The 8,459-nt window shown below is 41.2% G+C and overlaps 1 pseudogene; it reads left to right on the top strand.

Moving 5' to 3' along the window:
• Nucleotides 1-5,566: 5,566 nt before the first annotated feature.
• On the top strand, nt 5,567-6,157 carry LOC102850070 (annotated as a pseudogene).
• Nucleotides 6,158-8,459: the final 2,302 nt, after the last annotated feature.

Here is an 8,459-nt window from a genome sequence, read left to right on the forward strand (position 1 = left end):
TCCTATCACAACACTGGCCTAGTGAGTAGGAAGCAGCACTGCCAATCCAAAGGCAGCCTCTTCGAATGCACCAGTTGCTCCCAGAAAGAAAGATGAGCAATCTTGTCCCATATGTGACCTTCAGCCTCTGAAAACCTGAAGGATGGTCAGCTATGAGCTGGCATTGACTCAATCATAGTCAAATATCTACATCGCATCTCCCCTCCTTGCAGTCAGGAAATTCTTGTAGCTTATTCACCACAGTTGATGTAGATGAAGCACTAACTTCACTGAAAGAATGCTAGCTTGATGACACAGAACAAGGGAAGGTTCAGATCTGCTGTTCACAAGGTCACTATGAACTGCATGGCACTATGAACTTGATGGCACCTAACAAGAACAAGCGTGATGGGTTCAGACCACAGCTCCTCAAAGTTTAGTCTTCAGACTTCAGACATCAGGATGACTAGGTACAGCTTGCTGAAAAATTCAGGCAAAGTGACTCCACACAAGACCCATGAATTTAAAACTATTTTATTTTATTTAATATAACATTACTTACTGTTTTCCACAAGGAGCTCTGATGTCCAAGTGGTAAGAAACTATGTTGCAATCCCAAAGACACACGGTTCAAATCCACCAACTGCTCCACCAAAGATGAATGGATTTACTGTGTGATTTACTGTCTCTGAAAACCTGCCAGAGGATCTACTATCGATTGGTTCTGACCACAATGCTAGGAAATTAACAAACAGTAACTCATTTAATATCCAGAATGGAACTATATGGTAACATGACTTGTATAAATGAGAAACTTGAGAAAATGAAGTAATTTTCCTAGACAGGATTTGAATGCAGGCTATGTGGCTCTAGGAGACTTGGTGACACAATGGACTGTTAGGCTACAAAAAGTTCAGCAGTTCAAACTTCACTAGCTGCTCCAAGGCAGAAATACGTCTGTTGCTGCAAAGATTTATATATAGCCTTGGAAACTCAACCTTCAGGGTCACTATGCGTCAGAATCAACTTGACAAACCACAGCTTTAGCTTTGGTTATGTGGTTCTAGATACCAAGTCTTCATCATTGTGTGATGACGCATCATTTTCAACAACTTTATACAATAATTTTTAGTGAGACACATTACAGTAGATCCTCAAATAAAACAGATGAGATTATGTTCAGATAATTCCACCCCAAAATAAAAGGCTTCAGGTATCACTGCCATGTCATCTCTTCTAAACAAGATAGTTTATATTTTCCAGTGACACCAAATAACCTTTTCAAAATTTTTTATTTTATATTGATTTGCTTATAAAGTTCATACACATTGTGTTTCACACTATTCTTCACTCACCTTGCATTTCACTGAATCATTTTACTGTATTATGTTTATAAAATTAATCACCAATGGACCTTGCTCATCACAGTCCTGTTTTTTCAGGTCCCCATCGGATCCTTCCCATTTCTTTCACCTCCTCCCTCCACTCACTAAACTGTGCAACTCTCTGGTTTCACGCCTATCCATCCTCACCCCTCCACTTTCACCCCTTCCCCCCTTGGGTCTACATACATGTTTTACTAGTCATCCTTCTATTTTTACAAAAATGGTCTTATGTAGTAGTTGTCCTTATGAGACTGAGTTCACTCAGCATAATACTCTTAAGCCTCTGACAAGTTATGTATTATTTTTCAAAATCATAGCTCCTCAGTAGTATATAGTATTCCATTGTATGAATGTACCACAATTTCTCAATCTATTCAGTTCTGTTTCTACGTTCTTGTAATGGTAAATAACACTCCTATGAACACTGGTATACAAGTCTCTGTTTGTGTCTTAGTTCTAATTTCCATGGGGTATATTCCTAGTAGTAGAAAAGCTGTATCATACAGAGCTTCTGGGATATTGTGGCTAATGCAAGACGATCCTGGCTGAAAGCAGGGAGTACCAGAGGAATGTCTATCTGTGTTTTATTGACTATGCAAAGGCATTTGACTGTGTGGATCACAACAAACAGCGGTTGACTTTGAGAACAGTGGGAATCCCAGAAGGAATCACAGAACACTTGACTGTGCTTATGTGAAACCTATACCTGGATCAGGACGCAGCCATCAGAACAGAGCAAGGAAACATTGCATGGTTCAAAATTGTGAAGGGTATATGCCAGGGATGTGTCCTATTTCCATATTTTTTTCAATCTATATGCAGAACAGATTATCCGGGAGGCTGGGCTCTATGAGGAGAAATGTGACATGAGGATTTGAGAAAGATTCATCAACAATCTGCGTTATGCAGATGACACAACCCTGCTTGCTCAAACTTAGCAGGACCTGAAGTTCTTGCTGCAGAAAGTCAAGAACTATAGCCTTCAATATGGACTGAAGCTCAATATCAAGAAAACAAAGATTCTCACCACTGGGCTGATTGGCAGCATCGTAATAGATGGTGAAGAGATGAAGATTGTTAATAGCCTTTGTTTTCTTGGCTCCATAATCAACACTAGTACCAGCAGCTAGGAAATTAAAAGATGAATTGTACTGGGAAAAGTCTGCTGTCAGAGACCTCTCCAAAGTACTGAAAAGCAGTGATGTCAGTCTGAAGACTAAGGTATGCCTTATTCAGGCCATAGTCTTTGCAATTACTTGCTGTGCATCAGAAAACTGGACAATGATTAGTGATGATAGGAGAATTGATGCCTTTGAGCTGTGGTACTAGAACAAACAGGTTCATCTTAGAGAGTATGAGACCAGGCAAAGATTCTAAGGCTTCATCTGACATACTTTGGGCATGCTGCAAGGAGGGACTAGTCCTTGGAGAGGGGCATCATGCTTGAGAAGGTGGAAGGGAAGCACAAGAGAGGAAGACTCTGGAGATGGATTGATTCAATGACTTGGGTAATGGGAATAGGTGTGTTAGAGACAAGATTGGCACAGGATAGAGTAGGGGTTAGGGCTCTCGTACAGAGGGTCGCTATGAGTTGCAGGTGACTCAATGGCACGTAACAATAACAGAGCTTCTATATTTAACTTTTAGAAGAAAAATCAAACTGTCTTGCATAGTGGTTGCACCATTTTACAACCCCACAAGCAGGGAATGAGAGTTCCCACCTCTCCATTTTTTTTAATGTTGTTTACCATCGAATCAGACCAGATTGGCACAAGAGGGAATTGCCCCTCCTTCTCCAGCAGAGCATCTGGTGGATTCGAACCACACTCCTTTAGGACTGCAGAGCAGATTCTTGCCACTAGGCCACCAGAGCTCCCCTTCTCTAATATTTATTGCTTGCTGCCTGGCTAAACTTTGCTACTGCTACTGGAATGAGATGGTATCTCCCAAATAATACCCTTTAAAAAAAGAGCACTTTGCCTGTTTCCATGAATGATTAGCCTCAGGAAGGCACCTGTATAACAGAGCTCTTTTTAAACAGCCACATGCCAAGAAGTTGACCTCTATGGACTTCCCACCTAGGTTCCCTTCTCTTACCCTTGCCCTTTGTCTCGCAGTTGGGAATCAGTCAATGCGAATGAGATACAAGGGAGTCCCTGGGTGGTCTAAATGGTTAATATACTCAGCTACTAACCAAAGGCTGAAGGCTCTAGTCTACCAGCGGCACACTAGAAGAACAGCCTCATAATGTATTAAAAACCAGCCACTGTGTAGCAGAGTTCCACTCTGACATAATATCAGGGTTGCCATAAATCATAAGTGGAGGATGACCAAGAGGCTGATAAAAAAAGATGATAACAGAGAGTGTGCCTTCAGCTGGAAGTGTCCTTGAGAATGTCCACAAGGAAAGGCATACTAACAGCCTTAAGTTCCCAAAGAGATGGGGATAAAAATCAACATTTCACAGGTAACATGCTATTTGCTGTCATGTGGACTCTGACTCATAGTGACCCTCTTAACAACAATAACACTGAACCATCTTCACAGTCTCTGCTGTGCTTAGTCCACTGGTGGTTTCTGTCACTGTGTCAATCAATCCACCTCACTGAGGGTCTTCCTTTCCTTCACTACTTTTCCATGCCTGAGGTCCTTTTCTGAGGACTGGTCCCCCTGATAATGTGCCCAAAGAGATGAAGTCTCACTGACACTTGGCGTTCAGTTTACCAAAGGGGGTGCCTGGAGTGTTACTGAGATGCTGGAGGCTTTGTCAGCAGTATTTCAAATACCAGCAGGATCAACCAAGGTATACATATTTTAGGGGAGTTCTCAGACTAAGACAGACTTAGAGCAGTACAGGTCCTCCACTTCTAATAATGGAGCCTTGAAAACAACATGAACAGCACTGGAACACTGTCCATCATAATGGAAGATGAGCCCCTCTGATCTGGGGCACTCAAACTGTGACTTGGGAAACAGCTGCCTTCTTATAGTTGTTATGGTTGTTGTGTACCATCGAGTTGGAATCTACTCAGAGCTGACCCTCAGATTTTCAGACACAGTAAATTGCATGGGAGGAGACTGTCCTTCTTGTGGAACAGATGTTGGATTGAAACCACATGCCTTCTGGACTACAGCACAATTAATGTCAGGATGGAGTAAAGCTCCCACCCAATTAAGGACTATTTTTGAGGATATGGTACAACTAAAAATGAGGAGAAACAACTACAGTATCCTTCAAAAACTGGAATGTACCAAGTATTGAATCTAGGAAAAGAGGAAAAAGAGGAAACTGTCAAAATGTAATGCATGTATAACATACCTAAGGACAAATGATAAGAGTTGTAAAGTGAATTATACAAGTAAAGCTTTAATGTCTTAATGCTTGCATAAGACATTTTGTTAAGGAAAAAAGAGTAATAAGGCAGGCATCTGAAGAGACACAAATGAGGCTAAGGAGGGAAAATTCCAAATTCACTTGAAAGTTCCTGCTGAAAGAAAGCAATCTACTTTCCTCTGAGGAGACACAGTCTCCCAATCTCCACAAGAAGCCTTTGAGGTTACTTCACAAGGAAATAATTCTCCTTTCTACTCCTGCTAGCAATTATCCAGAAATGACTAGGACAGCATAAGAACAGAGAACTGTCAGATGTGCAGGCTGGGTTTAGAAGAGGCCATGGCAATTGGGACATCACAGTCAACGTTAGATGGATCTTGGCTGAAAGTAGAGAGTACCAGAGGAATGTCTATCTGTGTTTCATTGACTGTGCAAAGGCATTTCACTGTGTGGATCACAACAAATTATAGCTAACCTTGTGAAGAATGGGGATCCCAGAACACTTGATTGTGCTCATGCAAAATCTATACTTGGACCAGGAAGCAGTAGTCAAAACAGAGCAGGGAAATAGTTTATGGTTCAGGATCAGGAAAAGTGTTTGTTAGGGATGCATCCTATCTCCATACCTTTAAATCTATATTCAGAAGAGATCATTCGGGAAGCTGAACTTCATGAGGAGGAATGTGACATCAGGATTGGAGGAAGACTCATCAACAACTTGCACAGACACAACTCTGCTTGCTGAAACTGAAGAAAACATGAGGCGTTTGCTTCAGAAGGTCAAGAACTGTAGACTTCAAAATGGACTGAAGCTCAACATCAAGAACACAATATTGGTTCCTTTCTTTTCGGCGCTGTGGCTGCAACCATGAGTATGCTCAGGCTTCAGAAGAGGCTTGCCCCTAGTGTCCTCCGCTGTGGCAAGAAGAAAGTCTGGTTGGACCCCAATGAGACCAATGAAATTGCCAATGCCAACTCTCGCCAGCAAATCCAGAAACTGATCAAAGATGGCCTGATCATCCGCAAGCCTGTGACTGTCCATTCTCGGGCTCGATGCCGAAAAAATACCTTAGCCCGCAGAAAGGGCCGGCATATGGGCATAGGTAAGCGAAAGGGTACTGCTAATGCTCGAATGCCCGAGAAGGTGATCTGGATGAGGCGGATGAGGATTTTGAGCCGGCTGCTCAGAAGATACCGAGAGTCTAAGAAGATTGATCGCCACATGTATCACAGCCTGTACCTGAAAGTAAAGGGGAATGTGTTCAAAAACAAGCGAATTCTTATGGAACACATTCACAAGCTGAAGGCCGATAAAGCCCACAAGAAGCTCCTGGCTGACCAGGCTGAGGTCCGTAGATCTAAGACCAAGGAGGCACGCAAACGACGTGAGGAGCGACTCCAGGCCAAGAAAGAAGAAATCATCAAGACTCTGTCTAAAGAGGAAGAGACCAAGAAATGAAGCTCCTCTCCTCTCTGTACATAGTGGCCTTGGCAGTTATATAGATCATTCAATAAAACAAGCCTTTATCTGCCTGCTTCAAAAAAAAAAAAAAAAAGAACACAATATTCTCACCACTGGGCTGATTGGCAAAATCATGATAGACAGAGAAGAGACTGAGATTGTTTATAACTTCAGCTTCCTTGGTTCCACAATCAACACTCTTGGTACCAGCAGTCAGGAAATCAAAAGATGAATTGCCTTGTGAAATCTGCTGTCAGGAACCTCTCTAGAGTACTAAAGAGCAATAACATCAGTATGGAGACTAAGGTGCACCTGATTCAGGTAATGGTCTTTGCAAGTACTTGCTATGCATCAGAGAGCTGGACAATAACTAAGGATGATATTAGAAGAATTAATGCCTTTGAGTTGTGGTGCTGGAGAAGAGTCTTGAACATACCACAGACTGCCAGGAGAACAAACATGTCTGTCCTACAGAAGGTGAAAGCAGGCTGCTTCCTGGAGGCAAGGATTTTGAGCCTCTGTCTCACATACTTTGAGCATGTGGCCAGGAGGGACCAGTCCTTGGAGAGGGACATCCTGCTTGGAAGGGTGGAAGTAGACCCAAGATGAGATGGATTGACTCAGTGACTGGAGCAATGGGATTAGGTCTGTCAGAGGCATGAGATTAGCTCAAGATAGGGCAGGATTCAGAGCTAATGAAGAGTCTTCGCTATGAGGTGAAGGCAACTCATGACACATAACAACAACAAGCTTTCACTCCTTGCCTTGGGCCCAGGAGGGGAGTTAGATAACAACAAGCTTGCTCTGAGTTCCTTCCAGCTTAAAGAGTTCAGCTTCTAGCTCTTTATCAGACAATATTCTATTGCTATCAAAAGAGTTCTTATTGGCTAATTTTTGTTTTGCTTGTTTGTTTTTATTGTGACTTTCATTGGTTAATTTCAGAAGTAGATTTTCAGACCTTTCTTCCTAGTTTGTCTTATTTTGGACATTCTGCTGAAACCTTCCACTAGTGCTCACCCTGCAGGTGTCTATGACATAGCTTTCAGCATCGCAGCAACAAGTCAGCCAGCTACCACAGTAAGGCAAACTGGCTAGCCAATGGGAGATAAAACTAAAACGTAATAAATAACAAATTGTTTCAAAATACAGTTTTCATTTATTCATCTAAGACTCATTCCGCACTCATCACAAAGACAACAGGAGAGCAAAGATAAGAGAAAATGTTACCCAAAGGAACTTATCTAGTAGAGGAGGCTGATAAACAATTTAAGATCTTACTTTAAGAGTAGATAAGTGTAACATAAGATATATGCATGGTATGCTACAAGAACACAGACAAGGAATACAAACTTATTCAGACCATCATTTAGTTTCATCCTAGATAAAAATTAATCTGGCTTTTAAAGGGATCATACCTGCTTTTCAGTTTGGTTTTTGGTTAGTTGTTTGTTTGGGTTTTTTCCTCTGGGGGGGGTAAAAAAAAAGAAGCTAAAAAATCCTATGCTGGAAAAGAGATGTCTCTGTAAAGCAACATGCAGACACACTAAAGAACTTGTCCAAGCTAGTATGAGGCAGACAGACAAGAGCTTCAAATCCAAATCTGTCTGACTCCAAAATCTACATGCTTATTTTCTATTTGCCTGATAAAAGTTTCTCTCTTTCATATGATATGAAATGGGCAAGCAGTAAGTAACTGTGCTGAAATCCTAAAGGCATGAATTCATTATTTAAATCCACCAGCTGCTCTGCAAGAGAAGGATGGGCTATCTCTTCCCATGTGATTACTGCCTCCAAAAATCCACTGGAGGGTCAGCTATGGGTCGGACACACTATAATAAGTTTATTACAAGTCAAAGACTATGAGTGTTAATTGTGTTGTTCCAGCACTAGTTTAGATGATAAACTGCCTTACTGAGAGAAATTGAGGAGAAAGTGAAGTATAAAGAGATGAAATTACGATCATTTCCATATTTTGTGTTTTATAAAATTAATCACCATTTATCCATGCCCATCATTGACCACCTTATGAAATGTAACAGAAGAATGAATAGAAGAATGTGTGAACCACAATGTATATAAACAAAATACAATGCATACAAATTCTGTAGGCAAACCAATATAAACTAGAAATATTTAACACGTTGCCGCACACTTTTAAATTGATGACCATGCTTAGAAACACATTTTTTTCACTATATCCATCATTTGCAGCAACGTGTTTTAAAAAAAAGTATCTCCACAACCTCGGCAGCACTTATTGCTTGCTGTTCTGTTAAATTTTACTATTTTGACTGGGGTG

The sequence above is a fragment of the Elephantulus edwardii genome, unplaced genomic scaffold (assembly GCF_000299155.1).
Source record: "Elephantulus edwardii isolate Elephantulus edwardi_28Jun2011 unplaced genomic scaffold, EleEdw1.0 scaffold00008, whole genome shotgun sequence".
Classification (NCBI taxonomy): Eukaryota; Metazoa; Chordata; class Mammalia; order Macroscelidea; family Macroscelididae; genus Elephantulus; species Elephantulus edwardii.